This window comes from Ambystoma mexicanum, chromosome 7q (genome assembly GCF_040938575.1).
Source record: "Ambystoma mexicanum isolate Mex_15411 chromosome 7q, UKY_AmexF1_1, whole genome shotgun sequence".
Lineage (NCBI taxonomy): Eukaryota > Metazoa > Chordata > Amphibia > Caudata > Ambystomatidae > Ambystoma > Ambystoma mexicanum.
Window position 1 is genome coordinate 260101325 of NC_090941.1, and position 12818 is coordinate 260114142.

Consider the following 12818-nt stretch of genomic DNA (forward strand, 5'->3'; position numbering starts at 1 on the left):
GTGTGTCTCTCTCCCTCCCCCCACCCCCGCCCATGCCCCGTGTGTCTCTCTCCCTCCCCCCACCCACCTCATGCCCCGTGTCTGTCTCCTGTACCCCCCCACCCCACGCTCATGCCCCGTGTCTGTCTCCTGTTCCCCCCACCCACTCATGCCCTGTGTCTCTCTCCTGTTGCTCCCCCGCTGATGCCCCGTGCCTGTCTCCTGTTCCCCCCACCCGCTCATGCCCCGTGTCTCTCTCCTGTTGCCCCCCACCCCCTGCTCATGCCCCGTGTCTGTCTCCTGTACCCCCCCACCCCCCGCTCATGCCCCGTTTCTCTCATGTACCCTCCCACCCCCCGCTCATGCCCTGTGTCTGTCTCCAGTTCCCCCACCTGCTTATGCCCCGTGTCTCTCTCCTGTTGCCCCCCGCTCTTGCCCTGTGTCTGTCTCCTGTTCCCCCCACCCGCTCATGCCCCGTGTCTCTCTCCTGTTGCCCCCCACCCCCTGCTCATGCCCAGTGTCTGTCTCCTGTACCCCCCCATCCCCCACTCATGCCCCGTGTCTGTCTCCTGTTGCCCCCCACCCCGCTGCTCATGCCCCGTGTCTGTCTACTGTTCTCCCTACCCCCTGCTCATTCCCCGTATCTGTCTCCTGTTCCCCCCACCCCCCGCTCATTCCCCGTGTCTGTCTCCTGTTCTCCCCACCCCCCCGCTCATGCCCCGTGTCTCTCTCCTGTTGGCCCCACCCCCCGCTCATGCCCCGTGTCTGTCTCCTGTTGTGCCCCACCCCCCGCTCATGCCCCGTGTCTCTCTCCTGTTGTCCCCCACCCCCTGCTCATGCCCCGTGTCTGTCTCCTGTACCCCCCCAACCCCGCTCATGCCCGTGTATCTCTCCTGTTGCCCCCACCACCTCTCATGCCCCGTGTCTTCCTCTTGTCCCCCCCTCCTATGATGCCCCTTGCTAACCTCTTGTTCCCCCCACCCCCCGCTCATGCCCCGTGTCTTCCTCCTGTCCCACCACTCCTCGCTCATGCCCCGTGTCTGTCTCCTGTTCCCCCACCTGCTCATGCCCCGTGTCTCTCTCATGCTGTGCCCCACCGCCCGCTCATGCCCCGTGTCTGTCTCCTGTTCCCCCCAACCGCTCATGCCCCGTGTCTCCCTCTCCTGTTGCCCCCCACCCCTTGCTCGTGCCCCGTGTCTGTCTCCTGTTGCCCCCCACCCATGCCCTGTGTCTGTCTCCTGTACCCCCCCACCCCCCGCTCATGCCCTGTGTCTGTCTCCTGTTGCCCCCCACCCCCTGCTCATGCCCTGTGTCTCTCTCCTGTTGCCCCCCACCCCTGCACATGCCCCGTGTCTCTCCCCTCCCACCCACCCCCGCTCATGCCCCGTGTGTCTCTCCCCCACCCCCTGCTCATGCCGCGTGTGTCTCTCTCCCCCCACCCCTGCTCATGCCCCGTGTGTCTCTCGGCCTCCCCCCCACCCACGCTCATGCCCCGTGTGTTTCTCTCCCTCCCCCCCACCCTCCCGCTCATACCCCGTGTGTCTCTCTCCCTCCCCCCGCTCATGCCCCGTGTGTCTCTCTCCCTCCCCCACCCCCGCTCATGCCCCGTGTGTCTCTCTCCCTCCCCCCACCCCCCGCTCATGCCCCGTGTGTCTCTCCCCTCCCCCCCACCCCCTGCACCGTGTCTCTCTCCCACCCCCACCCCCCGCTCATGCCCAGTGTATCTCTCTCCCTCTCCCACACCCCCCGCTCATGCCCTGTGTCTGTCTCCTGTTGTCCCCCACCTCTCGCTCATGCCCCATGTCTGTCTCCCCCCACCCCCGCTCATGCCCCGTGTCTGTCTTCTGTTCCCCCTGCTCATGCCCCGTGTCTGTCTCCTGTTCTCCCCACCCCCTGCTTATGCCCCGTATATGTCTCCTCTTCCTCCCACGCCCCGCTCATGCCCCGTGTCTGTCTCCTGTTCTCCCCACCACCTGCTCATGCCCGTGTCTGTCTCCTGTTGCCCCCCACCCCCGCTCATGCCCCGTGTCTGTCTCCCCCCACCCCCCACTCATACCCCGTGTCTGTCTTCTGTTCCCCCTTCTCATGCCCCGTGTCTGACTCCTGTTCTCCCCACCCCCTGCTTATGCCCCGTATCTGTCTCCTCTTCCCCCCACCCCCCGCTCATGCTCCGTGTCTGTCTCCTGTTGACCCCACCCCCCCGCTCATGCCCCGTGTCTGTCTCCTGTTCTCCCCACCCCCCGCTCATGCCCCGTGTCTGTCTCCTGTGGCCCCCACCCCCGCTCATGCCCCGTGTCTGTCTCCTGTTCCCCCACCCGCTCATACCCCGTGTCTGTCTCCTTTACGCCCCACCCCTGCTCATGCCCGTGTCTCTCTCCTGTTGCCCCCCACCACCGCTCATGCCCCGTGTCTTCCTCTTGTCCCCCCTCCTATGATGCCCCTTGTTGACCTCTTGTTCCCCCCACCCCCCGCTCATGCCCCGTGTCTTCCTCCTGTCCCGCCCACTCCTCGCTGATGCCCTGAGTCTTCCTCCTGTTTCCTCCCAGACCCTGCTCATGCCCCGTGTCTTCCTCTTGTCCCCCCTCCTATGATGCCCCTTGTTGACCTCTTGTTCCACCCACCCCCCGCTCATGCCCCGTGTCTCCCTTCTTTCCCCCCCACCCCCCGCTCATGCCCCGTGTCTGCACTGTTGGAGCAGGGCAGACACGGTTCATGAGCGGGGGTGGGGTCCCCACCTTGCCCTACACCCGCTCATGCCCCGTGTCTCTCCTGTTCACCCCCACCCCGCTCATGCTCCGTGTCTGTCTCCCTCCTTTTCCCCCCCTCATGGCCCGTGTCTCCCCTGTTCACCCCCACCCCCGCTCATGCCCCGGGTGTCTCTCTCCCTCCCCCACCCCCGCTCATGCCCCGTGTCTCTCCACTCCCACCCACCCCCGCTCATGCCCCGTGTGTCTCTCCCCCACCCCCTGCTCATGCCGCATGTGTCTCTCTCCCTCCCCCCCACCCCCGCTCATGCCCCGCGTGTCTCTCTCCTTCCCCCCCACCCACCCTCACACCCCGTATGTTTCTCCCTCTCCCCCAACCCCCGCTCATACCCCGTGTGTCTTTCTCCCTCCCCCCACCCCCCGCTCATGCCCCGTGTGTCTCTCTCCCTCCCCCCACCCCCGCTCATGCCCCGTGTGTCTCTCTCCCTCCCCCACCCCCCTCATGCCCCGTGTCTGTCTCCTGTACCCCCCCCACCCCACACTCATGCCCCGTGTCTGTCTCCTGTTCCCCCCACCCACTCATGCCCTGTGTCTCTTTCCTGTTGCCCCCCCGCTGATGCCCTGTGCCTGTCTCCTGTTCCCCCCACCCGCTCATGCCCCGTGTCTCTCTCCTGTTGCCCCCCACCCCCTGCTCATGCCCCGTGTCTGTCTCCTGTACCCCCCTACCCCCCGCTCATGCCCCGTTTCTGTCTCCTGTTCCCCCACCTGCTTATGCCCCGTGTCTCTCTCCTATTGCCCCCCCGCTCATGCCCTGTGTCTGTCTCCTGTTCCCCCCACCCGCTCATGCCCAGTGTCTGTCCCCTGTACCCCCCATCCCCCTCTCATGCCCCGTGTCTGTCTCCTGTTGCCCCACACCCATGCCCCGTGTCTCTCTCCTGTTGCCCCTCACTCCCCGCTCATGCACCGTGTCTGTCTCCTATTGCCCCCCACCCCCCTGCTCATGCCCCGTGTCTGTCTATTGTTCTCCCTACTCCCCGCTCATTCCCCGTATCTGTCTCCTGTTCCCCCCACCCCCCACCCCCCGCTCATTCCCCGTGTCTGTCTCCTGTTCTCCCCACCCCCCCGCTCATGCCCCGTGTCTCTCTCCTGTTGGCCCCACCCCCTGCTCATGCCCCGTGTCTGTCTCCTGTTGTGCCCCACCCCCCGCTCATGCCCCGTGTCTGTCTCCTGTGGTGCCCCACCCCCCGCTCATGCCCCGTGTATCTCTCCTGTTGCCCTCACCACCGCTCATGCCCCGTGTCTTCCTCTTGTCCCCCCTCCTATGATGCCCCTTGTTGACCTCTTGTTCCCCTCACCCCCCGCTCATGCCCCGTGTCTTCCTCCTGTCCCACCACTCCTCGCTCACGCCCCGTGTCTGTCTCCTGTTCCCCCACCTGCTCATGCCCCGTGTCTCTCTCCTGTTGTGCCCTACCCCCCGCTCATGCCCCGTGTCTGTCTCCTGTTCCCCCCACCCGCTCATGCCCCGTGACTCCCTCTCCTGTTGCCCCCCACCCCCGCTCGTGCCCCGTGTCTGTCTCCTGTTGCCCCCCACCCATGTCCTGTGTCTGTCTCCTGTACCCCCCCACCCCCCGCTCATGCTCCGTGTCTGTCTCCTGTTGCCCCCCACCCCCTGCTCATGCCCTGTGCCTCTCTCCTGTTGCCCCCCACCCCCCGCTCATTCCCCGTTTCTGTCTCCTGTTCTCCCCTCCCCCCCGCTCATGCCCTGTATCTGTCTCCTGTTCCCCCCACCCCCGCTCATGCCCCGTGTCTCTCTCCTGTTGGCCCCACCCCCCGCTCATGCCCCGTGTCTGTCTCCTGTTGTGCCCCACCCCCCGCTCATGCCCCGTGTCTCTCTCCTGTTGTCCCCCACCCCCTGCTCATGCCCCGTGTCTGTCTCCTGTACCCCCCCAACCCCGCTCATGCCCGTGTATCTCTCCTGTTGCCCCCACCACCTCTCATGCCCCGTGTCTTCCTCTTGTCCCCCCCTCCTATGATGCCCCTTGCTAACCTCTTGTTCCCCCCACCCCCCGCTCATGCCCCGTGTCTTCCTCCTGTCCCACCACTCCTCGCTCATGCCCCGTGTCTGTCTCCTGTTCCCCCACCTGCTCATGCCCCGTGTCTCTCTCATGCTGTGCCCCACCCCCCGCTCATGCCCCGTGTCTGTCTCCTGTTCCCCCCAACCGCTCATGCCCCGTGTCTCCCTCTCCTGTTGCCCCCCACCCCTTGCTCGTGCCCCGTGTCTGTCTCCTGTTGCCCCCCACCCATGCCCTGTGTCTGTCTCCTGTACCCCCCCACCCCCCGCTCATGCCCCGTGTCTGTCTCCTGTTGCCCCCCACCCCCTGCTCATGCCCTGTGTCTCTCTCCTGTTGCCCCCCACCCCTGCACATGCCCCGTGTCTCTCCCCTCCCACCCACCCCCGCTCATGCCCCGTGTGTCTCTCCCCCACCCCCTGCTCATGCCGCGTGTGTCTCTCTCCCCCCACCCCTGCTCATGCCCCGTGTGTCTCTCGGCCTCCCCCCCACCCACGCTCATGCCCCGTGTGTTTCTCTCCCTCCCCCCACCCCCCGCTCATACCCCGTGTGTCTCTCTCCCTCCCCCCGCTCATGCCCCGTGTGTCTCTCTCCCTCCCCCACCCCCGCTCATGCCCCGTGTGTCTCTCTCCCTCCCCCCACCCCCCGCTCATGCCCCGTGTGTCTCTCCCCTCCCCCCCACCCCCTGCACCGTGTCTCTCTCCCACCCCCACCCCCCGCTCATGCCCAGTGTATCTCTCTCCCTCTCCCCCACCCCCCGCTCATGCCCCGTGTCTGTCTCCTGTTGTCCCCCACCTCTCGCTCATGCCCCATGTCTGTCTCCCCCCACCCCCGCTCATGCCCCGTGTCTGTCTTCTGTTCCCCCTGCTCATGCCCCGTGTCTGTCTCCTGTTCTCCCCACCCCCTGCTTATGCCCCGTATATGTCTCCTCTTCCTCCCACGCCCCGCTCATGCCCCGTGTCTGTCTCCTGTTCTCCCCACCACCTGCTCATGCCCGTGTCTGTCTCCTGTTGCCCCCCACCCCCGCTCATGCCCCGTGTCTGTCTCCCCCCACCCCCCACTCATACCCGTGTCTGTCTTCTGTTCCCCCTTCTCATGCCCCGTGTCTGACTCCTGTTCTCCCCACCCCCTGCTTATGCCCCGTATCTGTCTCTTCTTCCCCCCACCCCCCGCTCATGCTCCGTGTCTGTCTCCTGTTGACCCCACCCCCCCGCTCATGCCCCGTGTCTGTCTCCTGTTCTCCCCACCCCCCGCTCATGCCCCGTGTCTGTCTCCTGTGGCCCCCACCCCCGCTCATGCCCCGTGTCTGTCTCCTGTTCCCCCACCCGCTCATACCCCGTGTCTGTCTCCTGTACGCCCCACCCCTGCTCATGCCCGTGTCTCTCTCCTGTTGCCCCCCACCACCGCTCATGCCCGTGTCTTCCTCTTGTCCCCCCTCCTATGATGCCCCTTGTTGACCTCTTGTTCCCCCCACCCCCCGCTCATGCCCCGTGTCTTCCTCCTGTCCCGCCCACTCCTCGCTGATGCCCTGAGTCTTCCTCCTGTTCCCTCCCAGCCCCTGCTCATGCCCCGTGTCTTCCTCTTGTCCCCCCTCCTATGATGCCCCTTGTTGACCTCTTGTTCCCCCCACCCCCCGCTCATGCCCCGTGTCTTCCTCCTGTCCCGCCCACTCCTCGCTGATGCCCTGAGTCTTCCTCCTGTTCCCACCCACCCCCCGCTCATGCCGCGTGTCTCCCTTCTTTCCCCCCCACCCCCGCTCATGCCCCGTGTCTGCACTGTTGGAGCAGGGCAGACACGGCGCATGAGCGGGGGTGGGGTCCCCACCTTGCCCTACACCCGCTCATGCCCCGTGTCTCTCCTGTTCACCCCCACCCCCGCTCATGCTCCGTGTCTGTCTCCCTCCTTTTCCCCCCCTCATGGCCCGTGTCTCCCCTGTTCACCCCCACCCCCGCTCATGCCCCGTGTGTCTCTCTCCCTCCCCCACCCCCCGCTCATGCCCCGTGTCTCTCCCCTCCCACCCACCCCCGCTCATGCCCCGTGTGTCTCTCCCCCACCCCCTGCTCATGCCGCATGTGTCTCTCTCCCTCCCCCCCACCCCCGCTCATGCCCCGCGTGTCTCTCTCCTTCCCCCCCATCCACGCTCACACCCCGTATGTTTCTCCCTCTCCCCCAACCCCCGCTCATACCCCGTGTGTCTTTCTCCCTCCCCCCACCCCCGCTCATGCCCCGTGTGTCTCTCTCCCTCCCCCCACCCCCGCTCATGCCCCGTGTGTCTCTCTCCCTCCCCCACCCCCCTCATGCCCCGTGTCTGTCTCCTGTACCCCCCCACCCCACACTCATGCCCCGTGTCTGTCTCCTGTTCCCCCCACCCACTCATGCCCTGTGTCTCTTTCCTGTTGCCCCCCCGCTGATGCCCTGTGCCTGTCTCCTGTTCCCCCCACCCGCTCATGCCCCGTGTCTCTCTCCTGTTGCCCCCCACCCCCTGCTCATGCCCCGTGTCTGTCTCCTGTACCCCCCTACCCCCCGCTCATGCCCCGTTTCTGTCTCCTGTTCCCCCACCTGCTTATGCCCCGTGTCTCTCTCCTATTGCCCCCCCGCTCATGCCCTGTGTCTGTCTCCTGTTCCCCCCACCCGCTCATGCCCAGTGTCTGTCCCCTGTACCCCCCCATCCCCCTCTCATGCCCCGTGTCTGTCTCCTGTTGCCCCACACCCATGCCCCGTGTCTCTCTCCTGTTGCCCCTCACTCCCCGCTCATGCACCGTGTCTGTCTCCTATTGCCCCCCACCCCCCTGCTCATGCCCCGTGTCTGTCTACTGTTCTCCCTACTCCCCGCTCATTCCCCGTATCTGTCTCCTGTTCCCCCCACCCCCCACCCCCCGCTCATTCCCCGTGTCTGTCTCCTGTTCTCCCCACCCCCCCGCTCATGCCCCGTGTCTCTCTCCTGTTGGCCCCACCCCCTGCTCATGCCCCGTGTCTGTCTCCTGTTGTGCCCCACCCCCCGCTCATGCCCCGTGTCTGTCTCCTGTTGTGCCCCACCCCCCGCTCATGCCCCGTGTATCTCTCCTGTTGCCCCCACCACCGCTCATGCCCCGTGTCTTCCTCTTGTCCCCCCCTCCTATGATGCCCCTTGTTGACCTCTTGTTCCCCTCACCCCCCGCTCATGCCCCGTGTCTTCCTCCTGTCCCACCACTCCTCGCTCACGCCCCGTGTCTGTCTCCTGTTCCCCCACCTGCTCATGCCCCGTGTCTCTCTCCTGTTGTGCCCTACCCCCCGCTCATGCCCCGTGTCTGTCTCCTGTTCCCCCCACCCTCTCATGCCCCGTGACTCCCTCTCCTGTTGCCCCCCACCCCCGCTCGTGCCCCGTGTCTGTCTCCTGTTGCCCCCCACCCATGTCCTGTGTCTGTCTCCTGTACCCCCCCACACCCCGCTCATGCTCCGTGTCTGTCTCCTGTTGCCCCCCACCCCCTGCTCATGCCCTGTGCCTCTCTCCTGTTGCCCCCCACCCCCCGCTCATTCCCCGTTTCTGTCTCCTGTTGCCCCCACCCCCTGCTCATGCCCCGTGTCTCTCTCCTGTTGCCCCCCACCCCCCGCTCATGCCCCGTTTCTGTCTCCTGTTCTCCCCACCCCCTGCTCATGCCCTGTATCTCTCTCCTGTTGCCCCCCACCCCCCGCTCATGCCCCGTTTCTGTCTCCTGTTCTCCCCACCCCCTGCTCATGCCCTGTATCTCTCTCCTGTTGCCCCCCACCCCCTGCTCATGCCCCGTTTCTCTCCTGTTGCCCCCCACCTCCCGCTCATGCCCCGTGTCTGTCTCCTGTTGCCCCCCACCACCCCGCTCATGCCCCGTGTCTGTCTCCTATTCCCCCACCTGCTCATGCCCCGTGTCTCTCTCCTGTTGTGCCCCACCCCCCGCTCATGCCCCGTGTCTCTCTCCTGTTCCCCCCACCCGCTCATGCCCCGTGTCTCCCTCTCCTGTTGCCCCCCACCCCCCGCTCGTGCCCCGTGTCTGTCTCCTGTTGCCCCCCACCCATGCCCTGTGTCTGTCTCCTGTACCCCCCCACCCCCCGCTCATGCCCCGTGTCTGTCTCCTGTTGCCCCCCACCCCCTGCTCTAGCCCCGTGTCTCTCTCCTGTTGCCCCCCACCCCCCAACCGTGCCCCGTTTCTGTCTCCTGTTCTCCCCACCCCCCCGCTCATGCCCTGTATCTGTCTCCTGTTCCACCCACCCCCGCTCATGCCCCGTGTCTCCCTCTCCTGTTGCCCCCAACCCCCGCTCGTGCCCCGTGTCTGTCTCCTGTTGCCCCCCCACCCATGCCCTGTGTCTGTCTCCTGTGCCCCCCCACCCACCCCTCATGCCCCGTGTCTGTCTCCTGTTGCACCCCACCCCCTGCTCATGCCCCGTGTCTCTCTCCTGTTGCCCCCCACCCCCCGCTCATGCCCCATTTCTGTCTCCTGTTCTCCCCACCCCCCGCTCATGCCCTGTATCTGTCTCCTGTTCCCCCACCCCCGCTCATGCCCCGTGTCTGTCTCCTGTTCTCCCCACCGCCCCGCTCATGCCCCGTGTCTGTCTCCTGTTGGCCCCACCTCCCGCTCATGCCCCGTGTCTGTCTCCTGTTGCCCCCCACCCCCACTCATGCCCCGTGTCTCTCTGTTGTTCCCCCCACCCCCGCTCATGCCCCATGCATGTCTCCTGTTCCCCTCACACCCCGCTCATGCCCTGTGTCTGTCTCCTGTTCCCCCTTTCCCCCGCTCATGCCCTGTGACTCTCTCCTGTTGCCCCCACCCCCCGCTCATGCCCCGTGTCTGTCTCCTGTACTCCCCCACCCCCGCTCAATGCCCCGTGTCTCTCTCCTGTTGCCCCCCACCACCACTCATGCCTCATGTCTTCCTCTTGTTCCCCCCTCCTATGATACCCCTTGATGACCTCTTGTTCCCCCCACCACCCGCTCATCCCCGTGTCTTCCTCCTGTCCCCCCACTCCTCGCTGATGCCCTGTGTCTTCCTCCTGTTCCCTCGCACCCCCTGCTCGCGCCCCGTGTCTTCCTCTTGTCCCCCCTCCTATGATGCCCCTTGTTGACCTCTTGTTCCACCCACACCCACCCCCGCTCATGCCCCGTGTCTCGCTTCTTTCCACCCCCACCTCCCGCTCATGCCCCGTGTCTGCACTGTTGGAGCAGGGCAGACACGGCGCATGAGCGGGGGTGGGGGCCCCACCTTGCTCTACCCCCGCTCATGCCCCGTGTCTCTCCTGTTCACCCCCACCCCCGCTCATGCTCCGTGCCTGTCTCCCTCCTTTTCCCCCCTCATGGCCCTTGTCTCCCCTGTTCACCCCCACCCCCGCTCTTGCCCCGTGTGTCTCTCTCCCTCCACCCCACCACCCACTCATGCCCCGTGTCTCTCCCCTCCCCCCACCCCCGCACATGCCCCGTGTGTCTCTCTCCCTCCCTTCACCCATACTCATGTCCCGGGTGTTACTCCCTGTCCCCCCACCCCCCGCTCATGCCCCGTGTGTCTTTCTCCCTCCCCCCACCCCCCGCTCATGCCCAGTGTTTCTCTCCTGTTGCCCCCCACCACCGCTCATGCCCCGTGTCTTCCTCTTGTCCCCCCTCCTATGATGCCCCTTGTTGACCTCTTGTTCCCCCCACCTCCCGCTCATGCCCCGTGTCTTCTTGTGTCTTCCTCCTGTTCACTTCCACCCCCTGCTCATGCCCCGTGTCTTCCTCTTGTCCCCCCTCCTATGATGCCCCTTGTTGACCTCTTGTTCCACCCAACCCCCGCTCATGCCCTGTGACTCCCTTCTTCCCCCCACCACCTGCTCATGCCCATATCTTCCTTCCCCCCACTCCCCGCTCGTGCCCCGTGTCTCCCTTCTTTCCCCCCCACCCCCCGCTCATGCCCCGTGTCTGTCTCCTGTTGCCCCCACCCCCGCTCATGCCCCGTGTCTGTCTCCTGTTCCCCCACCCGCTCATACCCCGTGTCTGTCTCCTGTACGCCCCCACCCCTGCTCATGCCCGTGTCTCTCTCCTGTTGCCCCCCACCACCGCTCATGCCCCGTGTCTTCCTCTTGTCCCCCCTCCTATGATGCCCCTTGTTGACCTCTTGTTCCCCCCACCCCCCGCTCATGCCCCGTGTCTTCCTCCTGTCCCGCCCACTCCTCGCTGATGCCCTGAGTCTTCCTCCTGTTCCCTCCCAGCCCCTGCTCATGCCCCGTGTCTTCCTCTTGTCCCCCCTCCTATGATGCCCCTTGTTGACCTCTTGTTCCACCCACCCCCCGCTCATGCCCCGTGTCTCCCTTCTTTCCCCCCCAGCCCCCGCTCATGCCCCGTGTCTGCACTGTTGGAGCAGGGCAGACACGGCGCATGAGCGGGGGTGGGGGCCCCACCTTGCCCTACACCCGCTCATGCCCCGTGTCTCTCTCCTTCCCCCCCACCCACGCTCACACCCCGTATGTTTCTCCCCCTCCCCCCCAACCCCCGCTCATACCCCGTGTGTCTCTCTCCCTCCCCCCCCCGCTCATGCCCCGTGAGTCTCTCTCCCTCCCCCCACCCCCGCTCATGCCCCGTGTGTCTCTCTCCCTCCCCCACCCCCCTCATGCCCCGTGTCTGTCTCCTGTACCCCCCCACCCCACACTCATGCCCCGTGTCTGTCTCCTGTTCCCCCCACCCACTCATGCCCTGTGTCTCTTTCCTGTTGCCCCCCCGCTGATGCCCTGTGCCTGTCTCCTGTTCCCCCACACCCGCTCATGCCCCGAGTCTTTCTCCTGTCCACCCCACTCCTCGCTGATGCCCTGTGTCTTACTCCTGTACCCCCCCACCCCCCGCTCATGCCCCGTTTCTGTCTCCTGTTCCCCCACCTGCTTATGCCCCGTGTCTCTCTCCTATTGCCCCCCCGCTCATGCCCTGTGTCTGTCTCCTGTTCCCCCCACCCGCTCATGCCCAGTGTCTGTCCCCTGTACCCCCCCCATCCCCCTCTCATGCCCCGTGTCTGTCTCCTGTTGCCCCACACCCATGCCCCATGTCTCTCTCCTGTTGCCCCTCACTCCCCGCTCATGCACCGTGTCTGTCTCCTATTGCCCCCCACCCCCCTGCTCATGCCCCGTGTCTGTCTACTGTTCTCCCTACTCCCCGCTCATTCCCCGTATCTGTCTCCTGTTCCCCCCACCCCCCACCCCCCGCTCATTCCCCGTGTCTGTCTCCTGTTCTCCCCACCCCCCCACTCATGCCCCGTGTCTCTCTCCTGTTGGCCCCACCCCCTGCTCATGCCCCGTGTCTGTCTCCTGTTGTGCCCCACCCCCCGCTCATGCCCCGTGTCTCTCTCCTGTTGTCCCCCACCCCCTGCTCATGCCCCGTGTCTGTCTCCTGTACCCCCCAACCCCGCTCATGCCCGTGTATCTCTCCTGTTGCCCCCACCACCGCTCATGCCCCGTGTCTTCCTCTTGTCCCCCCCTCCTATGATGCCCCTTGTTGACCTCTTGTTCCCCTCACCCCCGCTCATGCCCCGTGTCTTCCTCCTGTCCCACCACTCCTCGCTCATGCCCCGTGTCTGTCTCCTGTTCCCCCACCTGCTCATGCCCCGTGTCTCTCTCCTGTTGTGCCCCACCCCCCGCTCATGCCCCGTGTCTGTCTCCTGTTCCCCCACCCGCTCATGCCCCGTGACTCCCTCTCCTGTTGCCCCCCACCCCCCGCTCGTGCCCCGTGTCTGTCTCCTGTTGCCCCCCACCCATGCCCTGTGTCTGTCTCCTGTACCCCCCCACCCCCCGCTCATGCTCCGTGTCTGTCTCCTGTTGCCCCCCACCCCCTGCTCATGCCCTGTGCCTCTCTCCTGTTGCCCCCCACTCACCGCTCATTCCCCGTTTCTGTCTCCTGTTCTCCCCTCCCCCCCGCTCATGCCCTGTATCTGTCTCCTGTAACCCCCCACCCCCCGCTGATGCCCCGTGTCTGTCTCCTGTTGCCCCCGCCCCCCGATCATGCCCCGTGTCTGTCTCATGTTCTCTCCACCCCCGCTCATGCCCCGTGTCTGTCTCCTGTTCTCCCCACCCCCCGCTCATGCCCTGTGTCTGTCTCCTGTTG